The sequence below is a fragment of the Phyllostomus hastatus genome, unplaced genomic scaffold (genome assembly GCF_019186645.2).
Source record: "Phyllostomus hastatus isolate PE091 unplaced genomic scaffold, TTU_PhHast_1.1 phas_scaffold_200, whole genome shotgun sequence".
Taxonomy (NCBI): domain Eukaryota; kingdom Metazoa; phylum Chordata; class Mammalia; order Chiroptera; family Phyllostomidae; genus Phyllostomus; species Phyllostomus hastatus.
In genome coordinates, this window is record NW_025334016.1 from 3,322,976 (window position 1) to 3,339,698 (window position 16,723).

The 16,723-nt window shown below is 35.4% G+C and overlaps 1 protein-coding gene across 1 annotated transcript in view; it reads left to right on the forward strand.

The window, feature by feature from the left end:
- The window catches only part of TSPAN7 (tetraspanin 7), a 124,368-nt gene that overhangs the window by 12,558 nt on the left and 95,087 nt on the right, over window positions 1-16,723 (forward strand). The gene's annotated exons all lie outside the window — the stretch shown is intronic.

A 16,723-nucleotide genomic window follows, 5' to 3' on the forward strand; every position in this document is an offset into this window, starting at 1 on the left:
ATTGTGGCAAGGATATTTGTGAGTGAGTGAGAACCCCAGAGTTATGTGCTTGAAGAACCTTCATGGCGATGCCCTCATAGAAATGCAGACAGACCTCAGAAGAATCTGGTTTGAGGCTAACATGATATGTACCATTTTGCATGTGTGTAGTTTGAGATAACAATAGATTTAAAAGATAGGCTACCTCTCAGAAGCTTGCACAGTTGTGAGGGGCGGGGTTCTGACAAAAGTGGTCTTGGGCAATTCTTTACTTTTGTCCATCTCTGTACTTCCTGACCCTTCCCATCCTCCACCATGGTCATAGTTAATTGACTGGGAAGAGGCCTTAACCCTGGGATATTTGCTTGTAGGCTAGTCAGTGGAACTTGAAATGATCAGGCTTGCAAGATCTGAATGGAACAGTTCTTTTTTTAGGCATCTGAACTTGAGATACAAGAGAGACAGCTGGTGTAGGGGCAGAAGGAGAATGAAACACTGGTGGAAGTCGCAGGAACAGGGAAAACCTAGGTTATGAGAGTGGTGAACAGCTAAGTGGGAACAGTGGACTCCTAAGACACTAGATTGTATAGGCTCATAGACAGCTCTACAGCAGCCCATTCTTTTTCCTAACAGTAACACTCCTTTGATAATCAAGAAGGGTGATTAATTATTTGGATGTTGGAAACTGCTGGAAAGGCAGATTTGGAATTAAAAGAGGAGGTTGGTGTGAAGATACAAGTTGGGAAAAGGCCATTTGTCCCTGTAAGAGGCATGAGATCATAAACAGTATTCTTTTCAACTGCACAGTGAGCCTGGAGTTAAATGCAGTTGATGCTAAATTGTTTGATGATAATAGGTGTAATAGGTATAGCAAAGCATCCAGCTAGCAGCACTAATTGAAGCCTGAGTTTCCAGTAAGTCTTGTTTAAGGGATGAAGGTTCTGCTACAGGGTAGGGGCATGTTATTTGAGCAAGTTACTTATTAATCTCAACACCAGCTGTTCTATTGGCTAAGTGAGGCTGACAGTTGTTTTAGTTTGTATCCTTCAGAGATATTTTGAGGACAAACAAGTAATTGCTCTGTATGTTGTATTCTTTATAAAATAGTCATGGTATACAGAGGTGGTAGCTAGCCTGACAGTTTTTATAAATGTCTTAGAATAGGCAGGTCTCTGAGTAGTGGCTCCATGAGTGTTTTGGGGGGCTTTGACTTCATCTGGATAACAAATGGAGGGGAAATGCAGTTCTCCCCTTCATCAGAAAGTGGGATCAAAGTCTTTTAAACTAAGATGTCAGGAGTGAACTCTGTGTATTTGGCATGATAATTATTTTGAGATAAAATACAAGAAAAGTATATAAATGCCCTGGCTGGTGTAGCTCAGTGGATCAAGTGTGGGCTGTGAAAAAAAGGGTTGCTGGTTCAATCCCCAGACAGGACACATGCCTGGGTTGCAGACCAGGTGCCCGGTGTGGGCCACATGAGAAATGACCACACATTGATGTTTCCCTCCTTCTCTTTCTCCCTCCCTTACCCTCTCTCTAATAATAAATAAATAAAATCTTTTTTAAAAGTATATAAATGGATATTCTAATATTAGAAAGCGGTTCAAATAAGCTGTCTACAAAACAATATGTATAAATAGTATATCATTTTTGTAAAGAAAAAAATGCATGTAACAAATCCTGGAGGGAGACCCACATCAAAATGTTAATGGTTATAGTGGGGTGATAAGATAATTCATGGGATACTTTTTTCTTTGTACTTTTCTTTATTTCCCAATGTTTTATTTTCTCCCCCTACATATAGCATGAATTACTTTTGTAATTAAGAAAACAGTAAATGCTCTTTTAAAAGCCAAAGTTTTTATGGATATTTTCTAGCATATAGTTTTCTTTTGTTTCTCTAAGATAGAGTACCTGTTTTCACCACATTATTTCATTTATAATCCAGCAGTTCTTTGGCCTTATCCATTTTAGCAACTGGATTAAATTAATACAGAACAAAACCACATTTAACTTGCATTTTTAAGCCAAAATAAAGGAAAATGCCTGTTCCTATTAAGCATTTAAAGAAAGTCTTCATGATATATTTCAAAAATAATACTAAGACGGAGAATAATATGATAATTACCTCTGTACCTAGCACCCAGCTTTATCAGATCTTGGCATTATACGTTATTTGCTTTGGCCATTTAGTTTTTTTGTTTTATTGTATTTTTTCCATTACCATTTAGTCCCCTTATAAATCATGCCCTGCAATCACCACACTGTTGTCTATGTCCATGAGTCTTTTTTCCTTTTTCTTCAAAGAAATATGAAAAATTTACAGTTCATGCCCCTATATCTCCTTTTTCTCATAAATTCAGAGTTTATCAGTTGAGTCTATTCTTAAACAGTTACTAAAATGTACATATGTATAATTTTATAAAGTATTGCTTTTAGATTTTTAAATTTTATATAAATAAATCATGCCTTACATATTGTTTTGAAACTTACAGTTTTAAGGCATTATTTAACATGTTTGTGTTCATAGATGTGGTTCAAGTTTAGGGGTTGAAAAACTGTGGCCCATGGGCCAAATCTAGCCAGCCACCTCTTTTTGTAAATAAACTTTATATATTGTCTATGGCCACATTTACCCCACAACAGCAGAGTTGAGTAGTTGCACCAGACACTATATAGAATGGAAAGCCTAAAATATTTACTATCTGTCCTTTACAGAAAAAGTTTGCCAATGTTTGACCTAGTTTATACTTTGTATGGATATATCACCAGTTGTCCATTTTCCTGTCCATAGACACTTATTTCCTGATTTCCTGTTTATTTGTAAAGAAGTGATGCTTTGGTGAACATTGGTAACTATATATATATATATATATATATATATATATATATATATATATACACACACACGCACACACACACACACACACTTTTTTTTCTTCATACTACATGAGAGAGTTACTAGTGTAACATATTGATCATGAAACAATTAGGCTTTTTATATATTTTGGTCATGTTTTTCATATTTAGCAAAAAAAAAATCCAAGGCAGATATGGGCCCTGTTAGCTTCTAGGTATTTGTTTAGTGGTCTGAGATAGAGAAATTGTTTTTACTCTTGATTTAGATGGTTTTTCTCAAGATGGTTATTTATTGCTGGAAGAGAGAAAAAAGCTGAGTGGTCCATATGGAGCAAAGTGAGAGTTATGAATGGTCCTCTCAGCAACAAGAAAGTACTCTCTGTATGCAGTTAACTGTATTAACTTATGATGACATTGATATTATTATCTTTAATAGCAGTTACTGTAGTTATTGAACATTTACTAAAAGGCAAGGATAGTATTAAAAACTTCATTTTCATGATCTTATTTATCCTCATAACAACATGCTGATAGTAACTACTATTCCTAATTTTGAGAAGAGGAATCTGAGGTCCAGAGTTTGGCCAAAGATCATGTTTAAGTGAGGCTCTGATTTGGACCTCTCCATTCACACTGGGCCTGGTACTTGATTTCCAGAGGAACAGTTCTTCGCGGTGAATCTTTGTAGATGGGATAGAGGATATTCTTTGAGAATCCACACTGCTCTGAAGTACAAGTCCTCCTCAGTTCCAGCTTTGGCTCCTATTAGCTCTGATGAAAAGAACTTAAGGCTTCATGCACAAAGGAGAAGTCTCTCTTTTCCAGGACGGTCAGTGTTTATAAATTCAGTGGGAATAATTATCCCACATGGTTCCTTTGTAGAAAACCAAGGCAATAACCATCTTTTAACATTTATACCCTGTTGTTTCAGCTCAGAACTTCAGTTTCCCGAGTGAGAGTTTTATTGCTTCACAGATAGTGGAGGTTGAAGACTGTCTAAGGACTTGTATTATCAGGCTTAGTGCTCTTCCTGAACAATAGGGCAGCGACCCTTTCACTTTCAAAAGTTTGGATCTGTATATGTCTTTTTCCCTCTTCAGTTTGTGGCTGGTCTAGGTATTCCTGAAAACTTTCATGGAGATAGATCATCTTTCCACTCTGTCATCTAAAAAATTCTTATGCCTAAGAGACCCCAAATTGCTGGTTCAAACTGCATTGGAATTATTTTTCCTGCTGCTATGAAATATGGTAAGGATATGAACTTGCCTCCTATGGCTATAAGCTCCCAACCACTTTAAACAAGACAGAAGGCAAGGCATTAAAAGCTGCTAGAGATGCAGTTTTTCTTTGCTTTAAAGAAACAAAGTGGAAAGCAGCAGGAATCATCAGGCACTTTCCTGTAGAGCTTATAGAAAAATTGTATTAGAAAAAAAATAGAAAATTTGTATTAGCCTTGATTATATAGTACTGAATTGTATGTCCACAAATTTCTGGATTCCTTTTGCATTTTGTAGATTTTTTTTTTGTTTATGCAGGTAAAAGTAAATACTAGCTTAAATACAGTTATATAATCCACACACAGACACACAGATAAATCTCATTCATTGGCATAATTGCCAAGTATAAGTTTTTTAGCTGGGGTGAACATATTTTCTCCCCTGAGCTTGCTTGTAGGCAATAATCTGACCAATCATTTATACCTCCTATGAATGGCAAGAGGAATTCTTCATTTTTTAAGATTTTATTTATTTATTTTTCAGACAGTGGAAGGGAGGGAGAAAGAGAGGGAGAGAAACATCAATGTGTGATTGCCCCTTGTGTGCCCCCTACAGGGGACCTGGTCAGTAACCCAGGCATGTGCCCTGACTGGCAATCAAACTGGCAACCCTCTTGTTCTCGGCTGTCCCTCAGTCCACTAAACCACACCAGCCAGGGAGCAAGAGAAATTCTTGACCAAGTCATTGTAACTAGCTATATTAGCTCTGATGATAAGAACTTAAGGCACTCGAGTTCATTAGAGGAGGTTTAGTTTTAAAAAGGAAATCACTTCTAGGTTGCTAAAATCATTCCCTGTAGATGAGTCTCTTTTTCTGCTACTAAGACCAATCATATGCCAATAGCAGTGACAATAATTCATCATATATTATAGATACAAAGCTTTTTAACATGTTATCCCTTAATTAGTGCACACATGTTTTACTTCTACCATCAACCCAACTGGGATAGTGTTCTCCTGTCCAAGATCTATCAGATGGTTGAAGCAAGTGATTTGCACCTCGGGCCCTAGCTTCAACAGACCTGGCTTAAATCAAGTATTCCTGTGTGGCCATGGCACCATTTTTTCTAACTCTGCTCTGGGTCCTCTGACTTCCCTTCATCAAGCCCCTGTAATTGTAAGGTTTGACTGATAAGAATTTTGGTGGGTTAAAAATATTTATTTGTAGATGAGGGCATTGGCCAGAGAGACAGAAAAGGCTGCATTCAGGTTAAGTCTAAGTTGAACAGAATGTGCAAAATTATGTTGTCTTTTTGATGTAAGGTAGACCCCCAACACCTCCTCTAGCAATTCATGAACGGAGTGTTTTTTCTTCATTCCTACCTTCCCTAAACTCCTTTCTTTATATATGTATTTGTTGTATTCAGTTGTGTAAGGTATAAATGCTAGATATTTGCTTGGTCTCAACCTCACTAATCCCATCACCAAACCCTGTTGATTGTGATTCTTTTTTTTTTTAGATTTTATTTATTTGTTTTTAGAGAGAGTGGAAAGGATGGAGAAAGAGAGGGAGAGAAATATCAATGTGTGGTTGCCTCTTGCATGCCCCCAACTTGGGACCTGGCCTGCAACCCAGGCATGTGTCTTGACTGGGAATTGAACCAGTAACCCTTTGGTTTGCAGTACAGTACTCAATCCACTGAGCTACACCAGCCAGAGCAATTGTAATTCTTAAATAGCTCTCCCATGGCTTTTCTTTTCTCCATCTCATGGCCACTATCTTTTATCTTACTTGGATCATTACAGCATTTTCCTGTGTTCCCTACCTCAGCCTCCTCATTTCATCCCATCAATTCTGTTGAAATAATTTCTCTGAAATAAAACAATGTGATAAAAATGGTAGTTGTTTCTCATTGCCTATAAGACTAAGTTCAAATTTTTTGTGTGCTGATAAAAGACACTTTATGATCCTCAGTGCACCCAAATACCACCATTTTAGCTTCCTTCTGGTCACCAGCTCCAGGTTCTCTGCGTGGAGAATATCACTTGTCTTCAAGGCTTAATTCCAATGTCAAATTCCCCAGGAAGCCTTGTCTTTCTTGACAGCCTTTCTCTTCCTGCCAGTCTAGAGTTAGTCTTTTCCTCTCTGCCCTCTTTAAACTTTGCCCATCCCTTTTAGTACTCATATAATAATAATTAATTTTCTTACCTGTCAGCCTTCCTTATTTATTCATTGCATTTACTCAAGGAATATTGTGGGAACATCAAGTGCTTGTTATATGCCAGTTTCTGAGATTTAATGTGAACTGGATGAACAAGATGATTTATTAGGAAAGGAGGAAAATAAACAATAAAAAGAAAAGAAATATGATAATTTCCAGCAGTGATAGGTGCTCTGAAGGGAAGAGTTCTTAAGATGGTGGTGTAGAGGCCTACTTGAGAGTAACCACAGAAAGCCTTCCTGAGGAGTTGACACTGGAGCTGAGACCTGAAGAATAAGGAGGATCCATAGTTTAGAATCCAGATGATGCAGAAATCAATGTGTTATTTACTATTTGCTGATCATTGTTAACTTGATCATTCCAGTTATCTGTGCTGAAGCAGATAACTTAGAAGTCAGTTTACTGGTTTGGATTGCTGTCACCCCACCTCTCCCCTGCCATTGGCAGCAACACCAGGTTTGTCTTCCTAATTATCAGTTCTTTTAGCATGAAAAAAACACAAACCTGAGTTTTTATTGTTTGTTTATTTTTAAGGGAGGTATATAAACAGTACAGTAGAAATGGAAAAAGACTGTCTTGGTTAACCAGCACATGGGCAATTAATATTTGGCCATGATATAAAGAACTTTGTTGTTAAATATAATTATGATTGGGTTGAGCTAATGAAAATAGGATGGGCCATTCTGCCCTTTTCTAAAACTTATATCTAACCTTGAAAATTTCTCCATTTATTTCTCTTATCCAAACTGATGTGTCTTCATGGGTTATTCACACATATACTCTTTTCCTTTTATGATTATACTACTAATTTTTAAAAATGTAGTATCCTGCTTTATAATGGCAATAAAACCTTTTTACCATTAAATATAATTGTCAAGTTAAAATTTTCTGTGGCTGATAAATATTAGTTGTAGAATCAGTCCACGTCTAGACTTGTGTACACAATCTTAAGTCTCTCAAATCCATCGTGTATATTTGCCTTCTGAAAATGCCTATTAAACATGAATTCAGAGACTTGCAGTCATTCTAAATCCATTGTCAATTGGACCTCTTTTTTTATATTGAGTGTTTTGATACCACCAGCTTTGGGTTTAATTTGTTGTGTGACATTCATCAAATAGTTTTGAAATTATGAACCTAGGCACTCCTACAAGAAAAAGTCCCTGATGAGCATGACTTCATCGTATCATTTCCAATTAACCTGTGGTCTTTGTCATTGTACCTTCATATCTATGCAATTATAATCCTGAACACACTGAGTTCTAGTTTTTCCAGCTAATGTTATTCAGGTGTGGACTTGCATGTGTCAAAATGGTTGTGTATATTGCTTTGTGTTTGGAAAATTGAGCCCTTATGTTGTGGGAGAAACATAAACAACCGTGAAAATATTTATGTGTAGTGTAAAAATAATTAAAATGCAAATAGTCATATACCTAACCTCCCAGGTTAGGAAACAAAACATTTTCAGTACCCTCAGAAGTCACCTGAATGACCCTCTATCATATCCTCCTCTCTCTCTTCTTTACTCTGTAGGGAAACTCTATGAAGATTTATTTACCACTCCCTTGTTTTCTTATAGCTGTACCACCTATGAGTGCACTGGTCTAGTTCTTTATTTTGTTTTTGTCTATTTTTGAACATTATGTAAGTAGAATAATACTCTGTGTATTCTGTGACTTCTTTCACTTAATGTTATATGAGATCTATCCATGTTGCTTCTTGGGGCCACATTTGTTCCTTTTGATTACTATGGTATTTCATTGTATGACTATACCATAAATTATCCATTCTGTTACTGGACATTTGGGTGATCCTCAGTTTGCCTTTATGAATAATGCTGCTATGAACATTCTTTTATTTCCTGTTGAACATTTGTGAAGCTGTAGGTGCATCTTTAACTTAAAATATACAGCCAAACTGTTTTTTAAAGTGATTGTAGATTGGGAAGAATTCTAGTTGTTTCATATCTTCTCCAGCACTTTATCTTGCTAAATTTCTCAATATTTTTCCAATCTGTTGGATATTTAATAGTACTATGGTTCTTTTAAACTGTGTTCCTAGGTTAATAATGCGGAGATGTATATTTTCATGTTTTGCCCATTTCTTATATCAATTTGGGGGGCAATATTTCATTTCTCCATAAAAAACCATCTAATTTTTTCCCTAATCTCTATGATTTGAAAGATTTTTTATTAATAAATTCCATTTTAAGAATGTTTATGAATGTAGCTTCTTATATTTGTATAGAATATATTTGTATACAATATTTGCATATAAATAGTAATTTGTATACAATACAAAATAGTAATTGTTAATCATGTAATTTATTTATCTGACTCTGCTTGTTTCTTTGTTTTTCTGAACCATGCAGCTTAGCATCATTACCTGTAACCTTGATGTGTGCACTTTTAAAAAGAGTTCTGGGCCCCTGGCTGGAGTAGCTCAGTGGATTGAGCGCAGGCTGTGAACCAAAGCATCGCAGTTTCGATTCCCAGTCAGGGCACATGCCTGGGTTGCAGGCCAGGTCCCCAGTGGAGGCCATGTGAGAGGCAACCACACGTTGATGTTTCTCTCTCTCTCTTTCTCCCTCCCTTTCCCTCTTTAAAAATAAATAAATAAAATCTTTAAAAAATAATAATAAATAAATAAATAATCCAGTGTAACAATTGTTGTCTTTTAAAAAAAAAGAGAGTTCTGGAAATGCTCAGTGGGTCCTCTTTACTACTTCCAGGTCCACTTAGTGGTTTGGAGACCAGGCATTGGAATAGAAATTCAGGTTTCAACTGCCATCTATGTGTCTGATAATGCATTGTGTCTGTTCCTTTGCCTCAGTTACAGAATTGGGAGTTATGCAATATTTGATATCAGGAATGTCTGGAATATTTTATCTAATTTATTTTGGAGGTTAATTTCTTTGGAATACATTTTCAAGTGTGGAATTATTAAACAGTTTATTTCTTTTAACCTGGTATCTCATAGGTTAGGAGATGAACTAGATCAAATTATCTATTTACCAAGTGTCTTTCACATACAGCTTTATTTAATATGCATTTTGTTAGTTTAATTTGTAGTAGTATAGATTTTTTCTTTTAAGTTGACTAAATGTTGAACTTAGGGACCTGGGTTTTAAAAAGTCAATTTCTTGAAAAATAATTTTTTACATCTTGTCCTCTCTCTCTCTCTCTCTCTCTCTCTCCCTCCCTCTCTCTCTCTCTCTCTCTCTCTCTCTCTCTCTATATATATATATATATATATATATATATATATATATAATCAATTATTTAATTCCCTTATGTTTTACTGGGCCAAAAGACCAATTTATGAAGTTATTGAGAGAGTTGGTCAATGATGCTGATTTATGGCTATGAAATCTCACACCTAAATTTAATGACACGTAGAAAAATAATACTTGAGATGTTTCCAGATTTGCCTGTCCTCATTGGCTATGGAGGAAGGCATTGGTTACACTGATTGCCTATATTTGAAAGTGTCCTAAATTACCCTAAAGTCATCAACATTCTGCATATTTTTTTCTTTTTCTGGGATTATTAATTTATACCACCACCCACATCAGCTTAATTTATATAATAGATCTGGTTCTAAGGATCTAATACAGAGGCTCTCAACCTGGGGCAGTTTTGCCCCCTGCCCTCAGGGCATTTGGCAATGTCTGGAAACATTTTTGGTTGTCACAACTGAGGAGAAAAGATATAGCTGGCATCCAGTGGGTAGAATGCTGTTAAACATCCTGCAAGCCTCAAGACAACCCCCCACAACAAAGAAGTATCTGCCCCCAAATGTTAGTAGTGTTGAGGTTGAGAAATGCTCCTCTGGTATAAACAAGTTTCTTTTACCTCTATTTCCTCCCCAGTCACTGTTATTTCCATGTTTTATGAGGGAATTATCAGTTCACATTCATGTTCCATGGGGTTCTCATATGATTAATATTGTTTAATCAGCTTTGTTGGTGAGATTATACACACATATACACATATACAACACATATATGCAATAAAATTTGCCAATTTTAAGCATGTGGTTTGATGAATTTTGACAAATGTGTACAGTTGTGCAACCACCATTATAATCACATTTATTTTTTCTTCTTCCAATTTTATTTTAATCATTGTTCAAGTATAGTTTTCTGACCTTTACTCCCATTTAATATGTTTAAATTTTAATCACATTTAATATATTTAAATTTTAATTCTGTAGTTTCAAGTATGCATTTACTAAATGATATTATATTCCAGGAAAGAAGGAAACAAAGTATTTCAGATACTGATGGGTAGCTTGTGACTGATAGGTATGTATGGTAATTCATGAAGGATAATGCCCTTGAGCTGGGTTCTAAATTTTACTCTATTATAATATTAATCTGGTGGGTGCTTTATTTCAGTTGGAGGGTCACATTTAGACCACTGAATGATTGGCTTAGAGGATCATTGTACATTCTAAAATAGAAAATTTGTATTAGCCTTGATTATATAGTACTGAGTTGTATGTCCACAAACTTCTGGATTCCTTTTGCATTTTGTAGATTTTTTGTTTATTCAGGTAAAAGTAAACCTGGGTGCTTGATAGCAAACACAGAATATATTAGTCTCTTCTAAAGAATTTCTAGAATGTTGGCTATTTTGGCGATTGAGCTTAATTTCAGCAAGTAGTAGCAGTTGTCTGTGGTGAAGTGAATGGACATCCTTGCTTACATTGCTGAACCACATTCTTAGCGGGTGGGAGTAGGGGAACTTTGCCTTAACCACTGATTGTTGTAATTGGAACTTGGGAGATTATTTGAGATGAGACTTGGATTGGTAATTGAGTCTGAGTGCTTGGCAGGTGTTTTTCTTTTATCCCCTTTAGTTTCTTTTCCAGTCAAGGTGGTATTTATATGCAGGGTTTCATAGGGAGTTTCTTAATATATCTCAAGTTGAAACCCAGAAAACTTGGAGGGCAAAGTAGTCAGCAGCAAGTACTCTTGACCTGTGTTCATATTATTGTGCTCTAATGAGAATATAACAATTCTTGTTTAATGGCAAAAAGAATGAGGTAAGAAATGGAGCATTGCAACATTTAGAGGTATTTAACTACATTTTAATGCTATGGGCTATGGCTCAGAACCACCATAGGTATCTTGCTGGTTTATTTATTTTTTATTTTTTATTCTCATACAAGGATATGTTTTTATTGATTTTAGAGGGAGAGGAAGGAGAAAGGGAGATGGGGGGAAAGAGGGATCTATGTGACAGAGAAGAATTGATCCATTGCCTCCCTTATGTGCCTCAACTGACCAGGATCAAACCCACAACCTAGGTATGTTTCCTGACTGGGAATCAAACCCACAACCTTTTGGTGCATGAGACAATGCTTTAACCAACTGAGTCACCCAGCCAGGACAGAATCTTGCTGGCTTTATTTGTGGGTTTATTTTAGGCAAACAATATCAACATTACTGAAATGATACTCTGTGAAAAGGGAAAAAATGTACCCACACATTTAAAATGCTATGTTTGCCAGTTTTCCTCTCTTGGCCTTAGGCACCAATCAAAAATTGTTTGAAAAAGTAATGTTAAACTATTCTGCCAATTCTACTATATAATCTTGGGATCTTTTGTGTCCTCCCTCATGGTAACCTTAATATTTCAGAACACTCATGATGAAAGCAGTCTTCCAATCTAAAAAAATCAGTACTCTTTCAGCACATTTCAAATGCTAAGAAAAGATTTTCTTGTGGGGGTGTTTGTTCTCAGTCCCTTCTTCCTTGGCCTCTTAGCCCAAGGTATCATCTTACCCACTGGCAATCAAGTTCCAAGACTAAGTGTCTTGTCCTGAAGAAGTGATATTTTGAAATGGCCTTATCTTTGTGTACAAGAAGGCATTAATAAATAGAATGACCCCAGTTTATTGATAATGGGCTAGAACAGGGACAAAAATCTTAGACACTTAAGTCTCTATCTGTCCCTATTTTTCATCACTACTTACTCTTCTCTATCATTTACTTTCACTGTCCGTCTTGACATGGAGGATGTTTTGCTAATCAATTTGTAGTTATTTAGCCCCCAAGCCAAGACCAGGTTAGCATTAGAATAATGGCTTGGATATTCTGAGTTCAGAATTTCTGTTTGGTGGTGCTCAAGCCCTTAGTTGGTTAGCCACATGATTGGCAATGAGAAACTAATAGGTCACAAGTTAGTGAATGCACTTAAAGAGCAGTGCAAAACTTTAAAAATCTGGAGGAATGAGATAGATTTGGAATCATGCTGTCTTAAACAGATTGGTGATCTGATAGTTTTGATTCAACCAGAATTTTCCTGCCTTTATAAATTCTTTCAAAATAGCATGAAATTGTCATGTATTTTTCCATCTTGAGGGTCACTTACTTAACAGTTTTCCCGTTGTTACATATTAGGCTATTTTTAGTTTTTCACTAATAGAAGTTTGTGATTAACAGCCTTGCACTTAAATCTTTGGCTTCACATTTCATTATTTGCTTAAGCTAAGTTCCTGGCAGAATAGTGTGAATGTTTTTAAATATTGAAAACTTTTGCTACAAGTGCTTTCAGAAAGTATGTTTACCAATACCCCCCTGGTAATATATAAGAAAATATGAATGACAGCACATTCTTGCCATTTACAAAGATTTTTTAAACTTTAGAATTCATAGATTTAAAATGGCAAATTATTTTTTAAAGATGTTTATTTTATTTTCAGAGAAAGGAGGGAGAAAGAGAGGGAGAGAAACATCAGTGTGTGGTTGCCTCTTGTGTGTCCCCCACTAGGGACCTGGCCTGCAACCCAGGCATGTGCCCTGACTGGCAATCAAACTAGCGACTCTTTGGTTCCCAGGCTGGTGCTCAATCCACTGAGCTATACCAGCCAGGGCTAAAATGGCAAATTATATGTATATTTAATTGTAAAGTAAAACTTTAAAATCTGTTTTTATTTTATGAATTGTCTGTTCCTTTACAATGGCTATTTTACTGGTAGTGGTATTTTATTGTTTTACAAGTGTGTGTAGAGTAAAGCTACCAATCCATTTTTTGTTGCAGATTACCTAATATTTCAGTTTGCTTGTAATTTATGAGGTAAGAGTCATATAAGTTATAGATTTGATAAAATAAAAATTGAATTCATATATAGCTGTATTGGTATAAAGTAGGTTGGCATTAATGTCCATTTACTTCTCCATAAGGACCTAAATGGACATAATCCTAAAACATTATTTTGAGAATTTCTGGTCTTGTCTGGATTCAGCTTTTCTCTACCACTTTTGTGACTGTTTCGCCCCTTTTATTCTAACTGCCGTCAAACTCATGAACTGGGTTGAAATGTTACTTAATTGTATTAACATCATCACTGCTAATGGCAGAAAGTTGTTAGTCTTGCTACTTAAGTCCTTGATCAAAATTTCCTAATAAAGAATGTGTTTTAAGTCTTCTCCTTAATTTTGCAATGTCATGGGTGTGTTTTACTGGGAATGCTTCATGTCTGTTTGCCTGGCCATGAATGTGTAAGATAGATGTTGTCCTCAGGGAGGTTGTATTCCTATGGTGGAAGGCATGCTATAAATGTAGAAATAAAAGGTAGGATTTTGCCACACATATTTGTTTGCTTCCTTAATTGTTTTAAAAACTTTATTGAGGTATAATTGACATACAGTAAACTGAACCTATTTAAAGTGTACAGTTTAAGTTTGGGCATACATGTATACTGGGAAAACTATCACCATGATTAAGAAAGCGAGTGTACCTGGCTGGTGTAGCTCAGTGGATTGAGTGCGGGCTGTGAACCAAAGTGTTGCAGGTTCTATTCCCAGCCAGGGCACATGCCTGGGTTGCAGGCTACGGCCCCCAGCAACCGCACATTGATGTTTCTTTCTCTCTGTCTCCCTCCCTTCCCTCTCTAAAAAAAAAAAAATAAAATCTTTAAAAAAAAAAGAAAAGAAAGCGAGTGTATTTATCATGCTGAAATGCTCCTGTGCCCTTTGTAATCTATCATCATGCTGCTTCCCATTCCCCATTCCTAGGCAACCACTGGTTTGCTTTCTACCCCTATTGTTTGCATTTTCCAGAAACTTGTACACATAGAATCATTCAATGTATATTGATATTTTCTGTCTGACATTTTTCACTTCACACATTTATTTTGAGATAAACCCATATTGCAATATATATTTATTTCGCTTCATTTTCACTTTAATTTCATTTCAAATTGATTCATTTTTATTCCTGAGTAGTTTTTCATTAAATGGATGTATCTTCATTTGTTTATGTCCATCTGTTGATGGACATTTGTGTTTTTTCCAATTTTTGTCAATTAGCAATAACGTTACTATGTACGTTTATATACAAATATTATTATAGACATAGGCTTTCATTTTTCTTGTGTAAATACCTAGCAGTGTAATGGTTGGATCATATGGTAGGTATTTAAGTTTTCCAGAAACTACCAAACTATTCTCCAAAGTGGTTGTACTATTTTACATTTACACCTACAGTTCTGGTTTCTCCATATCCTCACCAGCACTAGGTATGGTAAGCATTGAAACTTTATTTATTTTAATAGGTGTGTAGTGGTATCTCTTTGCAGTTTTATTTTGTATTTCTTTAATGTTTAAAGATGTTGAACATTTTTTCATGTGTTTCTTTGCATCTACATACATTCTTTGGTGAAGTGTCTTCAAATATTTTGCCCATTATCTTTAGATGGTTATTTTCTTTTTTTAATGTAGCAATATTTTTATTTTTTTGTTGTTCAAATACAGTTGTCTCTATTTTCTTACAATTGATTGTTGACAGTTCTTAATATGTTTTGGATACAAGCCCTTTATTAGATATATGAATCACAAATATTTTCTCCTAGTCTGCCACTTACTTTTCATTCTTTTAGTAGTGTCTTTAGAAAAGCTAAATTTTTTCATCTTGGTAAACTTACATTTATCAATTTATTCCTCTAAGGTCATGCTTTTGCTTTCATATCTAAGAAATCTTTGCCTAACTGAAGGTCATAAATATTTTCTCCTAGATGTTTTATACATTTTTGTTCTACCTTTAGGTCTATAATCCATTTTGGTTGGGTTTTGTATACGGCACAGAGTATAGATCAGAGTTTATTTATTTATTTATTTTTCATATTGATATCCAGTCATTCCAATACCATTTGTTGAAAAGATTCTCCTTTTCCAATAAAGAGCTTATTGTTTGTGGAAACTTTGGGAAATTCTGGCCAGTGTTTCTACAGATCTTTTTTATGTCCTCGCCCTTTCTTGGTTCTTTTTATTACAGAATGGTATTTAGAAATTAGGGTCTGTTGTGGTAATTTGATGCAGGAGTATCATTACTTCTAGGCCCTTTCAGTGGTTAGGACATATATGTAAATATACTAACCATGCAAACACATGTGTTTTATCTCTTTCCTCTCTCCCCGTCTCCCTCCTGCCTCTCTCTGTTTCTCCCTATCCTTCCTTCTTTCTTCCTTTCCATCTTCTGTCTATCTATCAATCACAATCAGGAGTTCATACTGATACCTTTGATTTTAGTACAACAATAGACTTCTTTCTCTGATGGTGAGAAATCTAGCTCTCAGTATTGATACTATAAGTAAATACATTAACTAATTTATTTAATTTTAGTATACACAAAAACAGCTTCAAAATTGCTAACTGATTCCTTTGTGAGAAACACATTCATTTACTGTTTGTCTTAACTTACAATACTATTCCATCAAAATACTGTTTTTGTGGTCACAAAGCTAGTTCTTTTCTTCCCCACCTCCTTCAGTGTGGCTATTTTATTTATTTGTGATACAGTCGAGTTCCTTTGTTAGTGTTTATATTCCAGTTACCCTTTTTCCCTAAAACACACCCATTCTGATTGGCTTTGATTATTTATTTACATTTTTGGTATGTTAAACATTACTATAGTTCTCAGAGTCAGGACTCTACAAAAAAGTATACTAATAAGTATCACTCCCTCCTCATCCCGACTATCCATTCCCATTGCCCCGTCCCTTCTGATCCATCCCCTTAGATAACCAACTTCTTTAGTTTCTGGTTTACCCTTGCAGTATTTCTTTTGCAAAATGAGATTTATGAGTGTTTTATTATATTCCCTTTTTTCTTGCATGAAATACAGCATACCATAGATACATTTTTACACTTTACTTTTTTTTCTGCAACACATATCACTTCATAGAGATCTGTATAACAGTCTGTTGCATGGCTTTACCATAGTTTATATAAGCACCATCCTGTATATTGGCATTTAGATTGTTTCCAATATTTTGTAATTGCAAACAGTTTTACAATGAACAATCCTGTGCACATGCACTTTTGTATTGCAAGTGTTTCCTTAGTGTAGATTCCTAGAAGTGGGATTCCTGAGACAAATAGCCCTTTTTGTCCCTCTGTCTGAAGAACTTATGATCTGTATCAGAAAATAGCTTT